Genomic DNA, 16,678 nt, shown 5'->3' with positions numbered 1-16,678 from the left:
TGCTATAGCGCTTTGAAAAGTGGGAAATTGACTTTGTGGGACCTATCAAACCTTAGGGAAAAATGGGCTCACGTTACATCATCACCGCGACGGAGTACTTGACTTGCTGGGTGGAAGTGCAGCCGATCAACGACTGCACAGCCGCCATGCCTACGAAGTTTTTTTTTGAACATGTGTTAACTCGAATTGGTTGTTCGAAAATCTTAATGAGTGACAATGGTACACATTTCCTGAACCAAACCATTAGCGCGCTCACAGAAGAGTTTCAGGTGTATCATCAGAAAATCACATCATATCACCAACAAGCGAATGGGATAGTAGAAGCATTTAACAAAATACTAGAGACTGTGCTAACAAAAGTGTGCAACAAAAAGCGAAGCGATTGGGACCTACGCATACCTGCAGTACTATAGTCTTATAGGATAGTGTGCAAGAAATTGACGGGACAAACAACCTTTCGGTTAATTTATGGTGTGGAAGCTATCATGCTGATGGAGCATATTGTACCTAGTCTGTGCATAGCAGTGCTCACAGGTATGACATACCGTGAAGCTCTAGAAGAAACGCTCGCTCAATTGGAAGAACTTGAGGAGGAATGGTTCTTGCCTGGTTTTCATCAGCATGTACAAATGCAGTGTGAAAACGCCTGGCATGATCACAACATCAAGTTGCGCACCTTTAAGGTAAATGACTTAGTGTTGCTGTATGACAATAAGTTTGAAAATTTCCTGGGAAAGTTTAAAATGCATTGGCTGGGACCATACGTGGTTAAGGAGGTCACAGATGGAGGTGCAATACAGCTAGTCAAACTAAATGGAGAGCCCTTCCCAGGCAAGGTGTATGGCAGCTGCTTAAAGCCCTACACAAGTGGCCCGGCTATCTGACTAACTGGCGGAAGCACAGTCTTCATGCTCCAAGGATCTAGACAAAGGCGCAGGACTATAAACATATACAAGGGATACCGGCACAGATGCAGAGAAGCAGTTTGGACATAGAGGTCTCGAAATAATGAATGCAGTAGATCCAGCAAGCAGTAGTTCAGTGTGTTGCTGACCTCTGCACAGTTCGAGAATAGTTGGAGGGACTCCGCGCAAAGATCGTCGTACCGACAAACTAACTCGAGGGCGAGTCACGATGTTTGTGTTGGGGGCCTGTTGGGAATGGAATACCCCTAAGGCATGTTTTGGGGCTCAAATCCCAAGTTTTGACCGAATCTTGTTGTAAAGCTCTGCGAATTACGGGCGCGAAAGTATGATAGACTCATAGGGTTGTCTGCCCTAGTTTTTTAATGTAATGTTGGCTAGATAGACCTACCCATGGTCTGTGGACCATGGGATTGTATAAATAGAGTGAGGCTCTAAGTAGAGAAAAGAGAAGTAGAAAATAGTCTAAGTGATTGAGTGCAAGTTGAAGTGTGTCTTTGGGTCATAGAGTAGGAGAACGCACTGCAGCTGAGTGCACATAGGCCTAATAGTCTGCAGTTGAGTGCGCGGACCCCTGCAGCTGAGTACACAGGGCAAGTCAATTCTGTAACCAAGGAAGGAATTAATAAAGAGAAGTTTTGTCATAATTCTATGTATATGTTCTTGGGTTAATACATGCTTCATATAATTTGCAAATATAATTTTTATTTACTACACACACTTGTATGAATGGTTTATGTTGTTAAGTATAACTTAAAGCACGAAAGTAGGCTAAGATAATCAACTAACATTGGATTACCAGTAAGGTTTTGGGTAATAACACAAAAGTGCAGTGTTCATCCCCTGGGTAGGGTTGCACGAAGGCAGTGTATCAGGGTACGAGGTACGGGAAAGTGCAGGAAGCAACCTACGTGCAGGGTCAAACTGCAGACTACTTGAACTCATCAGACATCTCCAAGGTGCGGAAACCTGGTTCTAGCACCCTCCCATACTACTTCGGGTGAGACCTTAGTCCCTACTCTGCATATTGTTGCCGAAAGGGCCAGTAGTACTAGGATTTGTTTGGCTAAAAGAACTTTGAACCAGGGTCAGGCCCCAATAAGCCAACAATCACCCTCCAAAATTTTTCCTTGGCCTGTTTTGGAGCCTCCCTACCAACCTTCACAACAGCTTGCCTTGATTCGTCAAGTCCTCAAGCTTCACTGTCTTTCTTCCTCAAAGGAAGCCTATCGATCATAGGTTAATCTTTTCCCTCCACGGGCTGCTCACTAAGACTTAGGCCAGTTGAAAGTTGAGAAGCTTCCCCTTGAAAATTGCACATTTCTTAGGGCAACCAGTGTTCCCTCCAGAAATTGTGCAATCCTATCTTGCAGTCTGCTAGGCTCCATGATTGCACAATCCTGCTTGCCAACCCTCCCAGCAGGATTTGCGCAAATTTTCCCAGCAGTAGACAATTCATCCCATGATTTGCACAAATCTAGGAAACAGTCAACTACTCTACCCAGAAATTGCACAAACCTCCTGGGAAGGCAGCCCAACTCCCAACCAAAAATGTGCATTTTTCTCCAGCAGTTAAGCACTCTCTTGCATGTGCAGCTGAGTTGACCGGTTCGCTCCGAGACTGAGAAAAACAGACTTGCATGCATGGGTTGTTTCTCCCAAGGAAGCATGCAAATTCATCCCTTGTTTTAGGGATCTATTTTTAGTAGTTGGAGGTTACATGCAAGGAGAAATTTTGAAACCTCCCACAAAGTGTCACTTCCCCTAGATTCATGGCATGCACGTCACAACCTTGATGTTATAAAAACTCATCAACCGGATGTTGTAGAGCTCATTCCTCACATCAAACTTGCAGCTCTGACATCCCACATCACCTATAGGAGCAGTCGGCACATTCAGCGCTGTTGTTTTGGGGTAAGCCCGCTTCCCATGCCTTGTGATACATTTCCATCACTTTTTGTGTTTTTGCTTATGGGAGTACTATCTGCCTGATTTCTTTGAACGCTTGTTGTCGCTTACATATATACTGTCTTTTCCTAGCGTTGTTTTAGTTTTCATTGCAATCTCTCTAATGTCGCATGCATGAAACAGTTTTGCACGAATGTTTGCCCAATTGGCGAATTGCCTCACCCACATGCATGTTGATTTGTTTGTTGAATCTCTCATTCATGTTTTTCATGCACTATTAGTCACTTCTACTATCACTTAGGGTTTCCATGCATTCACTTACTTACTTACTTTCAGTTGCCCGTCAGCAAGTCGGGCCAACCTTAGCCCAGGCTTTGCTTTCACCAAGGTTGCATTGCACAATCTAGGAAAGGAAGGCTTATCTTCCTCTCCAAATTTGCGCATTCCTACCCAGCACTGGCCTCCAGGACTATTTTGTGCATTTCTGGAGGACAATGGCTGCTTGGCCGAAGAAATTGCGCAAATCTATCCCTAGGCTAGCAGTCCTTCCGAGCCAAAATTTCACATTGCGCAATCCCAGCAGTCAAAAGCCAGACTAGACTATGCATTACACAGTTCTAGTAGTCAGTTAGTCTCCCAGCAGCCCAGACTATGCCTTGAGCAGTCTTGGTAGTCGGTCTCCCAACCTCCCAGCCGAAATTGTGCAACCTTCATGATCACTCACCCAGGTATGTTGCATGTCAATTCTCATATTCGTTTTGGCTTTCAACTGACAAATTTCTTGCTATGAGTGTTTCCATGTCTCCAGTATCGTAGGTGTTGATCGGCCTCTCAGCAGTATAGGTACAATGGTTTCCAGGAGAGTAGAGATGAGGACACTGTTTAGAGCATGCTTGGGGATGTAGTCGATCAAGTGTCTATGATCTTGCCTACTTGCGAAGAAATCAAGTTGTTCATAGATAAGGACATTAAGAGGCAACATCATAGCGAGCAGAATCATGAATAGTAGTTGAAGATAGCATACCAAATGCAATGAATGTAGGAGGACGGTTGTTGACAACGCGGAGATGGAACAAGGTTGCAAGCTCAAGCAAGTCCATTGATGATGAAAGAAACTTTGGAGACGCTGACTATGGAGTGATGGCATGACGTGAAGATCATGCGATGACAAAATATGTAACAAAGAAGGAGTTGCATGTGTTGAAGTAGCAACTTAGGAAGAACATGAAGCTACGCAGATAGATGAATGAGTTGTAGCAGGATCAGGAACAACAATGGTTGCAATGTGCGCTTACAGATGAAACTACGCCTAGACAAGTTGAAATCCATCCCAACAGCTAACATAGAGCATACATGGTGAGCAGTGTGGTTGATCGCATGCAAGGGATTCAGCAGCATGCATGTCATTGTGTGCACGCATGTAATCCAACCCATCCAACACACTCACCAAGGCGAAGACTAGAAGCAATTCCAACTGGAGCCAAATGGGTACTTCGGCAAGTTGATGCGCATGACCACCATCACACACTTGAAGATCAGCATGGATGTTATGCATTAGTGTTCTGCTGGATCAGCCAAACCGAAGAAGACCATGTGCATGTTAGCAGGCAAGTTGGATGAAGGAGCCGAACCAATGCACTAGTTGCAATAGAAGGAAGAGTTCGCTTTAGCAAGATGTCACCATGAGGTGCATGCAGACCATCACAGACGACCAAGCTTGGCATCATCGCACTAGCTTCACCATCACAAGCATGTCTAAGAGTTGCTCTCACCACAATGGACTGAGTGTCAGTCATGTCTTGCAAGGCTCGCTCAAGCCATGTTGTCTCACATGAGTACTTGTCCATTGTAATGTTGAGTCATGTCAAGTGTAAGTCAAGTGTCAACAATTGAATGTAACCGTCATAGAGTAGGTGAAGAGTCATGAGGGTAGTTGAACTGTCACAAAGGGGAATGTCAAGGGTCACCCCACCCTTTTCTATAAATAGTCCCTCATAACTCATTGTATGGGATTTTGGTCAGCCAAGCTTCTACTAAGACTATCTTGAAGAACACTTAGACAGTATCGTAACACACCATGCCTTCTCCACTACATGGAGCTAGTACATCTCTTTGGAGGAGCAAGTGGATGTGGCTCTAACATTCCACCGTTGGGTCTAGCAGGTTTACATGGATGTATTGTATGATTGTGACTTACACTTCTTTATATAATAAGAGCTAGCACATCTTCATGCATATGTTGTTATTGTAGTTGAACTACTCTGGTTTCTTTAATGATATATGTTGTTTAACTTACGTACTTGTGTATGAACTAATTCACATGCAATTATATGAATCTTGTTGTTAATGTGTTGAATATGTTGTTAATGTTGTCATCGTCCATGTCGACTGCTCTACTGGACATTAGACAAATCTTTCACTTGAGACTTTCTATAACAATCGTCACACTCATCTCAGACTGATCCGTGAGTTCCATACGTGTCATATTACCTTGTATGATGTGACTGCCACATCCAACTGGACTGCTCCACCAGAAGTTCTGCATGTCCTTCGTGTTGTGTGTTCCTAGCCGAGTTGGGACTAATCCCTTTCAACCTGGAACTCACCTTCACCTCCTTCCCCTTTCGAAGTGTTGGAACCTTTCATACCCCTTCCTTGACGCACTGCATCAGTCACACCCTTGCTGCTGATAGAGTTATTCTACTTGCCTCTGTGTGACATCGCGGTCAAGGAATTACCTTATGACCCACTACTGGGACTCCTACACCAAACAGTCTAAGGTCTAATTGGGACTTCTTACCGGGGAGATCCCCTTAACATGTTGGCATGTCCAGCATTGTCAACATTTCTGATGCTAGAAGGAGGGCCTAATGACAACCAGTGTCCTCTCATCCAGTTTTGAACCTTTGCATATCTTTCATGGATTCTTGCACTCTTCTTCCCCTGAGGTGTTTTTCGAATCGTGAATATGTCTCTACCTCGGGGAAGCTTTTCAATCTCTTGTCCACTCACACATATGATGGTGAAGGCGAAGTGGCCTCGCCTAAGCACTTACATAACTTTATTTCCATGATTTATGAGGAAAATGATTTTACTAATGAACAGGATGGTTTGCTACTTGCATACACACTTTGGGAATCTCCATTTTGTTGGGTTATCAGCCTACACTTGACACCATGCACTCATGTGAGAAATTTTGTGATCTTATTGAATACATGTTCTATCATTTTGATACAGACCATCTTGACTGGAAGATGTTACAACAACGGAGGGCTCCGCATGAATCTGTTATTGATTTTTGGCAGCGCTTCCTTGACTTGTAGTTTCAAGCTCCAAGGAGCTAGATGAAATTTTCTTATCTTTGGGACTAGTTCAAGTATTGTCTTAAGAAATTTGCCTGTCCCAAGAGAAAGTTAGAGATCAAGCCTCACTCAACCTTCATCATTGATGGAGCTACGCAATCTCATGTGGGAATGGGCACTGTCTTAACTGACTGTCTGCATCCCTATCATTCAACAGCTCCACCATTGTCCAATGATGCCGAGGATCATGCTTGTACACCTGTTCAATATTCACACTCTCCCAACATCACTCCACCTGATTTTCACACAGATTGGGTTGTGAGTCCTTCAAGTTCTCATAGGATTTCTTTTCTACAACCTCCGTCTTTGCACCTCGGTGTTCCTCTGGATGATGATGTCTTGTCATCATCCATTCTGGACTCTTCACTTGTTGTGAATGAGGAACAACCCACTGACGGAGTTGGAGTTGCACAACCAACATGCACTGTCATTCATGAAGAGTATGAGTGGGAGCTTGAGCATCAATACTCAATGAAGGATGACTCCCTTTCGTTCAAGCCCCCTCTGTTATTTCCTAACATCGTTGGTGAATGTGCCATCCATGATTTTGCATGTGTGTCTTCATCGATGGATACACCCATTGTTGATCTTTGCAGGACACACCGTATGTTAGTCCATCATCCAACAATGGAGAGGACCAACCATTCATTGGAAATCCACTTGATCCTTTATCTACTCTTTTCGGAAACGCAGAGGGTGAAAATCCTTCCTTATCATCTACCCCTCTGTGTGATTCATCAAATCATGAGGATGCCGACCAACATCCTGAATTTTCTAACCTTGGTTGTCATGATCTATTCACCTTATCACCCGATCACGATGTTGGTTTACTTGTTTTTCATCTATCTAAGCCACTAGTCTATGAAGATCTATCTGTCAACGAAGTCGAAACCCCATAGACCGTCGAGGCACTTCATCCCAAGCTGATGGTTATGTCAAGCCCTCGCTCTGTTGAGGTTGGTTTCACTCCCAATCAGGAAATTGTTCAACCACCCAAGGCTCCTCATCACTCATTTGTATGCATTGAAGATTCATCTCACACACAAATCACACTTCCTTCACTCAAGTTGCATGTTCCCATTACTCATGCATTGGAGGAGTCTTACATTACGAGCACTCATGCATGACATAAGTTATCTTTTTTTCTTTCATTTTCTTGCATGTCTCAGTCAAGAGTGTGCTTATGATTGAAATTTACACGTAGTTTCACAGAGCACTATGATAAGTTTGCGAACCGTCCATCTTGCACATGCACTCACTTGTGTCCCATGGATACTTTGAAACACAAAGTTTGGTTGTCTTCATTATTATATCTTTCTTTGTTTCTGGTCTACGCAACTGGGTTTCTCATGGAACAAGCCTTCACCAACATGGGTCTACCAATGCATCGGTGGCTGCATTGGAAATATCACTTCATGTGATCAGGCCCATGCACCATTAGTGTAGGAGTAGGAGTAGTGTTTTCTTTTAGTTTTTTGCTTGCATGCTTATTTTCTTACATGCTTTCTTTGCTTGTTTGTTTACTTGCTTCTCTTTCATTTTTGTTCTACTCTTGCTTTACTTTGTTGATTGTTAGTTCATTTGCTTGTTTCGTTCGTAGGTTAGTTTGCATGAAACCATGTGTGACTCATGAAATGAGCTGGGTAAAGTGTAAGAGGGCTTGTACAACTATCAATACTTGGTTATCTATCATCTTGCCTCTATATGATGAGCTTGTTACCTTTAGTCAATGATATGTCAAAGGAAAATATGTATTGTTCGAAGTGGACCTTGGTGAAAACACAACGCTTACATGCTAACTAGTGTCACCTTCTATAGTCAATTGTTTTTGGGTTAACCCTTGTCATCTTAGTCAAGCAGAGTAAGGTGAGGGAAAAAACCTTAACAGGCATGTCAGAGATACAATAAACTACTTCTCTACTAGAACAACCTCTTCTACTCTCAATAAGTCAAGATCCCTCTTCCACCTCTGAAATGAATAAGTTTTATGCACGGTGAAAAATGAAAAAAATGAAAAGTAAAAATATAAAATCAAAATGAAAAATGAATAAGGCGAAAGAAGAGAAAGGCTTCCACGTAGGGGGGTGATGCGAGTAACTCCGCTGGGGTACTGGCCAGCTCGCTAGTAGTGGAGCCATGCTTGTGTTCCTATGTGACTCCACCGGGGTACTGCAGAGGCCTTCTTGCAGTGGAGCAACATTAGAGATGAAACTAAGACTCTTACAAATATACTACTTATGCACCTAGATACCCCTCAACCCCAATCAAAACAACTATGTTGCCTTGAATTGGAATGTGTGTCAATCGACCAAGAGCCTGGTAGATGCTACATATTACAATCAAACTAGTGTGAAGCCAAGATGAGCTGAGAGATGAATAATACTTCTAGAGGTGTTAGACTTGCTTTTCATGAACAAGGTCCATTCAGAGTGTTGGAGTTCTACCAGTGTGTCGCCAAGTGTTGTAGCAGCTACAAACACCCTCCAAAATTGTTTCCTAGCCTATTTTGGAGCATCCCTAACAACCTTCATAGCAGTTTTCCTTGCTTTGTCAAGTCCTCAAGCTTTCGTGTCTTTCTTTCTCAAAAGTAGCCTATCAATCACAGTTTAATATTTACCCTTCATAGGCTGCTCACCTGGAATTGGTCTAGCTGCAGGCTGAGGAGCCTCCTCTTGAAAATTGCGCATTTCTGGAGGGAAACCAGCCTTCCCTCCAGAAATTGTGCAATCCTCTCTGGCAGCTTGCTAGGCTCCAGGATTGCGTAATCTTGCCTGCCAACCCTACCAGCAGGATTTGCAGAAATTTTCCCAGTAGCAGGTTGTTCAGCCTAGGATTTGCACAAATCTAGGCAGCAGTCAACTACTCTGCCCATAAATTGTGCAAACCTCCTAGGCAGTCAACCCAGCTCCCAGCCATAAATGCACATTTTTCTCTAGTAGTCATGTAGTCCCTTTCATGTGCAACTGAGTTGATTGGTTCCCTCCGGCACTAAGAAAAACAAACTTTCATGCATGGGTTGTTTCTCCTAAGGCATCCCTTGTTTCAAGGATCTATGTTTAGCAGTTGGAGGTTACATGTAAGGAGCAATTTTGAAACCTCCGACCAAGTGTTGCTTCCCCTAGATTCATGGAATGCACATCACAACCTCAATGTTATCAAAATTCATCAACCAGACGTTGAAGAGCTCATTCCTCAAATCAACCTTACAGCTCTGACATCCCACATCACATCTAGGAGTAGTTGTGACATTCAACTCAGCTATTTTGGGGTAATCCCGCTTCCCATGTCTTGTGCTGCATTTCTGTCATTTTTTGTGTTTTCACTTGTGGACGTACTGTTTGCTTGATTTCTTTGAACACTTTCTATCGTTTACATATATACTAGCTTGTCTTAGCTCCGTTTTAGTTTTCATTGCTATCTCACTCTTGTCACATGCATGAAACTGTTTTGCACGGACGTTCGCCCAATCGGCATACTGCCTCACCCACATGCATGTTGTGTTTGTTGAATCTTTTATTCATGTTTTGCATGCATTGTTAATCACTTCTGCTATCACTTAGTACAGTCGCCATGCATTCATTGACTTACTTGCTTTCAGTTTCCCGTCGGTGAGTTGGGCCAACCTTGGCTCAGGTTCTGCCTTCACCAAGGCTGCATTGCGTAATCTGGGAAAGGAATACTCACCTTCCTCTCTAGATTTTCACATTCCTACCTAGCATCGACCTCCAAGATTGTTTTGCGGATTTCTAGAGGATAGTGGCTGCTTGGCCCAAGAATTGCGCAAATTTGTCCCTAGGCCAAAAGTCCTTCCCAGTTGCAATTGCACAATCCCAGTAGTTAGTAGCTAGACTGGACTATGCATTGCGCAGTTCAATCTGTCAGCCAGTCTCCCAGTAGCCCAAATTGTCCCTTGAGAAGGCTTGGAAATCAGTCTTTGGATCTCTTAGCCGAAATTGCGCAACCTTCATGATCATTCACCTGGGTATGTTTCAAGTCAGTTCTCATGTTCATTTTGGTTTATGACTGATAGATTGCTTGCTATGAGTGTTGCCATGTCTCCAGGTATCGCAGGTGTTTTTCTGCCTCTTAGCAGTATAGGTACAATGGTTTCTATGAGAGAATCCCTTGTTTTAGGGATCTATGTTTAGCAGTTGGAGGTTACATGCAAGGAGAAATTTCGAAACCTCCCACCAAGTGTCACTTCCCCTAGATTCATGGCATGCGCATCACATCCTCGATGTTATCATAATTCATCAACCCGACGTTGTAGAGATCATTCCTCACATCAACCTTGCAACTCTAACATCCCATATCACATCTAGGAGCAGTCGGCACATTCAGCTCAACTGTTTTGGGGTAAGCCTGCTTCCCATGCCTTCTGCTGCATTTCTATAGCTTTTTGTGTTTTTTCTTGTGGGAGTATTGTTTGCTTGATTTTTTTGAACGCTTTTTGTTATTTACATATATACTAAACAATGTAAACTTTGAAACGGGAACTCATATTGTTACCCATTTTGTAGAGATAGCAAAAAAGTGACCCGATTTTGAAAAGGCGTGATGCAGAACACACGTGTTTTTTAGAGCATATTTTTTGGCACTATAAATTTTTTTATGTACATTGCATTTTAGAATGGTAGTGTTTTTTATGCTGATTTAAAAACGTGGTACTTCTACACTAGTCCCTTTTTTTAAAAGGTTTTTTTTTTTTATTTTTTATTTTTATTTTCTAATGTATGAAATGTAAATAATTATTTTGTAAATTTAATAATTTTTAAAGTGTTCTTTTTCTTCATATTTTCTTGTTTTATTTTAATTTTATTTTTTTTGTAGTGAGGTTTTTATTGTTTTGCATATATAAAGAAGAAGGTCTATATTTTGAATTTTCGATATTCTACATATTTATACATTGTTAACTAATTTTTCAATCCACAAGAAACAATTTTTTCTAAAAAACAATATTTTTTAACAATGGACATAAAAATAGCCATTTTTAACATAAATATAACTAAAAAACTACACGTTTTGATATTTTTTTGCTACAATTGACATGCAAAAATGTTAGGTCCCTATAATACTAGTGATTACCCCTGATTACTATTGTAGTTGTATCCCTTATTAATATTGTTGTGCCCCTATTGTCCCCATATTGTTATTACTATGCCCCATAGAATCCCTCTATTGTTGCACCCTCGAAGAGGCTAAATTATAAGGCATTGATCTACCCTTTCTATCTTTTTGTGAGCTGGTTTCATAATAGAAAATCACAATTTTTATATGAAAATTTTAACTAAAACTAGTTAAATAATAGTTTTTTTTTATGAATTTCATGTCAAAAAAATAATAATAATAACTTTTGCTTTCAAAAAATAATGATCAACTTAAAAATTAATGCGAAAATCACAGATTACAAACATTAAACGCATAACAACCCCCTCCCAGCCTACCCGCCACCCCTCCTTCACACAGAGCTCGCACCCGCACCACTCCGCAACCCACCCACTCCGCCCACACTCCCCTCCCTCCCCCTCCCCACCCCCTCACGGCCCCCCCGGTCCCCGCACCCGCAATCGGCCGACCACCCACTACCCACTCTACTCGCCCCGTCCCCCTCCCCAACCCCACGCGCCCCCTCCCCCTCACACCCCTCCCCACCCGTAATCGGTCGGCCACCTGCTCCCTCCTCCCACTCCACACCCTACCCGCCCCCTCCCCCCTCTCACCCCTCCCCCTTCCTTCACGGCACCCCCCCCCCCCCCCTCACGCCCCTCCCCACCGTCCCCCAACCCCTCTACCCTCCCACCCCTCATGCTCCTGCCACCTTACCCGGCCCTCACCCTACCCGCCGTACCCGGCCACCCTCTCACATCCCCCTTGCCCTACCTAGCCCTCACCCTACCCGCCCACCCCCTCATGCCCTCCCCACGCACCCCCTCACGCCCTCCCCACCTTGCATAAAGTAGGAGAAGGAAAAAGGCGCTTCAATGTTGTATTTTAGTAGCTCCCCAACTTCAATGCACCTTCATGGTGATGAGGGTTAACAATTGGTTATTTTCTTGGCACCCACACTCGTATGGTGATGAGATATGGCCAATGGGTTGTGCAATTACTTCCCTTCTATTAAATATGATTTCCATGTTAGAGACTTACTCTTGGAGGATGAGGGTATTGCCAAGCAATAACTCAAACTAAAGAAAAAGGCCTATAAAAAGGAAGAAAACCATAATCTTCAATTGAGTGCTCCACTTGATCATGAGACTATTTTTTTAAAGAAAACAGAGCATTGTTTGTGTTAATGGTTTCCACTACAAATCTATATAATGGTCACTTGTATAATTGATTTTGTTGTTTTAATTTATCCTATGCATAATGTACTTATAATTATGCAATATTCAACTTTATGTTTCATATACTTCAAATGTGATTATAAATAGGTTTTGGAATGGAAGCTAATTCTATTTTCTCAATATTAACATATGATAAATTTGAGACATCTATATATACACTCTTTAAAGTGATCCTCATTTATATGGATGACATTTTTTTATGAGCTCAACATGTCACTTATCAAATATAACTTGAGGGAGAATAGCATTCCATTCCACAATCACTCTAGCTAAACCTAATTAATAAATAGATTACACACCAATAAACATCAACCAACTCTCACTTTGCTCAGCAATGATGTAAAAATATATATGGCCTATTAAATGTGTTTACTGACTCTCACTTTCCTAAGCAATGATGTAAAAATATATATAAACTATTAAATATGGACCATTAAAGTGACCTTACGTATGTAAACATGCAACTAAGAACATAATAGACACATATTTCTTTAAATTTTAATTTTAAGATTTAAAAGAGGGAACCAAATATAATTTTTTAAGGCTATTTATTTTTAATGTTTGATTCCAACAACCATGGCAATATATATCTGTTCTGAGTCGTTATCACCTCACATGTTGAACCCTGTAACTATGCTGATGACTACCACCACTTAGCGTTGCTTACCAAGTGGAACCAAGAACAGAGGATTTCATAGCACAACTTATGAACAACTTGAAATAGATATTAACATGCACAGGGCTGAAAACAATTAAAGAGAAAATTACCAATACATATTAAAACTTAAAGTGGTGCTACAATTTCGTAGTCAATGCTAAAATTTTATGTTTTTATGGTACTAAAACGAGAATGAATAAGCTATTGTGAATGTAACACTGGTGGAATTACTGTAAATCGATGTCAAACACTAAAAGCAGGGTTGAAAAACAAAAATAAAACTTCAGAGTTTGGAATTTCGGAATTTATGAAACGGATGAAAAACAGGGTTGAAAAAAAAAAATAAAACTGACCGATCCCATTATAGTGATAACTTTACTTCAATGAAACCATACCAATTTGGTGCTAAAACAAACACTGTGAATCACTATGCGAAAACATAGCCAGTTTTTGACTTTCTATGCATATTTTTAATCACTATGGTGAAAATACAACTAGTTGTTAACCAGAAAGTTAAACCTACACCATCCTTTTTTTGCTAGTAATGATTAAACCTTTAATTGTTTTCATTCAAAGCCCTAATGGTTTTCTGAGACCAAGTTGCGATGTTTGGGTCAAATTTCAATTCCCATGCTGGTCAATAGTGCAAATATTGCTTCAAAGTAACCACTGACGGTTTCCCATTCAGCTGCACTGTCTTCACACGAACAAACACTCCATTCTCCAATTCCTTGATAACGTTTACAAATGTCTCCAGATCAGGAGTTGGTTTTCCATTAACTTCAACAATCCACTGTCTGGGAGAATGATTCATCAAAAGTCTTGGAAAATACTTCGCCCTTAGTTGATGGCTGATTCTAAGAATCGGCCAGCCACCCCGGGCGGGAAGGAATGCTGCCGGGGTGGTGCGAGGTGGGGCGCCGCCACCCACCCCGCGAAACCTCAGCGACCCAGCCGCCCGCCCGGGTTGGCTGTCCGATTCTCAGAATCGGCCATCAACTAAGGGCGGAGTATTTTCCAAGACTTTTGATGAATCATTCTCCACACTAACAAATTATGTGCCTGATGATACATGTGATTCCAAAGTTAATTTTGATTGTGATGGAGTGGTTTTTTCTTTACCCTCCATATATGATCTTTTAATACGTAATAATTCTGATCGAAATGCTCATGTGCTTCAGATCAGAACTCCATGGAGTGATGGAACTGCATCCATGTGTCAATGTGCAATCCTACCGAGGGAGACATTTATCTATAGATTCGTTGTTGACAGAGTATGTTTAACACATTTTCTTTTCAATACTTGCATCTTAACTTTGGTTATATTGTGTTGGGGATTTGTGGCCTAATGTTAATAATGTATGCAGCCTGGGACATATTTCTATCATGGCCACTACGGTCTCCAGCGTTCGGCTAGTTTGTATGGCTCTTTGATAGTCGACTCCGCAAAAAGAGAGCCCTTCGTCTATGACAAAGAACTCAGCATCATCCTCGATGACTGGTGGCATACTAGCACGTACCAACAGGCTATGGGCCTCTCATCCAATCCCTTCGTCTGGGTTGGGGAACCTCAGGTATATATATATTGTCTCCCTGGTACTCCGGTTTGAAATCCCGATTGATTGAAACTCAATGAATAAACGTGAATTTGTGGCTTGATATTGCAGTCTCTACTGATAGAGGGGCAAGGAAAATACAACTGCTTGGCAGATAGCAGTAGAACTTGCAACACTATCAACAGCCAATGTTTGCCCCACATTCTACCGGTGAAACCTTGCAAGACATACCACTTGCGCATCACCAGCGTAGCTTCCTTATCGGCCCTCAATTTTTTGATTCAGGTTAAATAACGCATTCATGGATCGTACATTATTTCAACTTAAAATAATTGGTAAAATGATGATAGAACTATTTGTTCAGTGATTTTCAGAGACACAAGATGACCATTGTGGAAGCGGAAGGCCATTACGTGGAACCGATGGAGCTGGATAATCTGGATGTATACTCCGGCAAAACCTATTCAGTTTTGATAAAGGCCGATCAAGATCGCACCAAAAACTATTAGGCAGCTGTGAATGTGAGAGGTCAAAAGCCCAATACGCCTGCAGGCCTAGCCACACTCAACTTTATCCCCAATCTCTCCACCAAGGTAGCCACCACGCCACCTCCTCCGAGCCCTGTCTGGAATGATTATGCCTATAGTAAAATGCTTGCCAAGAAGTTTGTGGCCCTCACCGAACATGAAGAGCATCCTCCTATGAAACCCACCAGGTAGCTGATCTTACTAAACACACAGAACAAGATCAATGGATTTATAAAATGGGCTATCAACAACATGTCGCTGGTTCCTCCTCCCACTCCATACCTCGCCGCCATGAAATACAAAATCAAGGGTGCTTATGACGCCACGCCCCCTCCTGACACCTACCAGCCCCGAGAATACAACATCAGTATCCCTCCCACAAATCCAAACGCCATTGAAGGGAATGGTGTGTACGTATTCGAGCTGAACTCTGTGGTAGATGTGATTCTCTAGAATGCAAACACACTGACTGCAAATAACTCTGAGATCCATCCATGGCACCTGCACGGTCATGATTTCTGGATCCTTGGCTACGGCGACGGCGCATTTGATCCCCTAAAAGATCCAAAGAAATACAACTTGGTAAATCCTGCGCTTCGTAACACGGTGCCACTGTTTCCTTACGGATGGGCTGCACTACGGTTCAAGGCAGAGAATCCAGCACAGAATTTGTTAGTGTGGAGAATGATTCATCAGAAGTCTTGGGAAAATACTCTGACCTTAGTTGATGGTCGATTCTGAGAATCGGCCAGCTAGCCCTGGCGGGCGGGAGGGCTGTCAGGGTGGCGTGGGTTGGGTGGCGGCACCCCACACTTCGCCACCCCGGTGGCCCACCCACCTTCCCGGGGTGGCTGGCCGATTCTCAGAATCAGCCATCAACTAAGGGTAGAGTATTTTCCAAGACTTTTGATGAATCATTCTCCCAGATAGTGGATTGTTGAAGTTTAATGGCAAACCAACTCCTGATCTAGAGACATTTGTAAACATTATCAAGGAATTGGAGAATGGAGTGTTTGCTCGTGTGAAGACAGTGCAGCGGATGGGAAACCTTAGTGGTTACTTTGAAGCAATATTTGCACTCTTGGCGAGCATGGGAATTGAAATTTGACCAAAAAATCGCAACTTGGTCTCAGAAAACCATTAGGGCTTTGAATGAAAACATTTAAAGGTTTAATCGTTACCAGCAGCGAAAGGATGGTGTAGGTTTAACTTTCTGGTTAACAACTAGTTGTATTTTCACCATAGTGATTAAAAATATGCATAGAAGGTCAGAAACTGACTATGTTTTCACATAGTGATTCACAGTGTCTATTTTAGCACCAAATTGGTACAGTTTCATTGAAGTAAAGTTATCACTGTTGTTGGAATCAAACATTAAAAATAAATAACCTTAAATAATT

At 42.2% G+C, this 16,678-nt stretch overlaps 1 pseudogene; it reads left to right on the top strand.

Annotated features, from left to right (window-relative positions):
* The first annotated feature begins 491 nt into the window (after window positions 1–491).
* LOC149213381 (L-ascorbate oxidase-like) lies at window positions 492–16,386 on the top strand (annotated as a pseudogene).
* The last annotated feature ends 292 nt before the right edge of the window (window positions 16,387–16,678 follow it).

Source organism: Pinus tabuliformis, chromosome 1_1 (genome assembly GCF_031772625.1).
Source record: "Pinus tabuliformis cultivar Carrire ecotype Pingquan chromosome 1_1, CPIR1, whole genome shotgun sequence".
Taxonomy (NCBI): domain Eukaryota; kingdom Viridiplantae; phylum Streptophyta; class Pinopsida; order Pinales; family Pinaceae; genus Pinus; species Pinus tabuliformis.
Note: the sequence above shows the minus strand (reverse complement) of the source record. Positions and strands in the feature narration are given on the sequence as shown.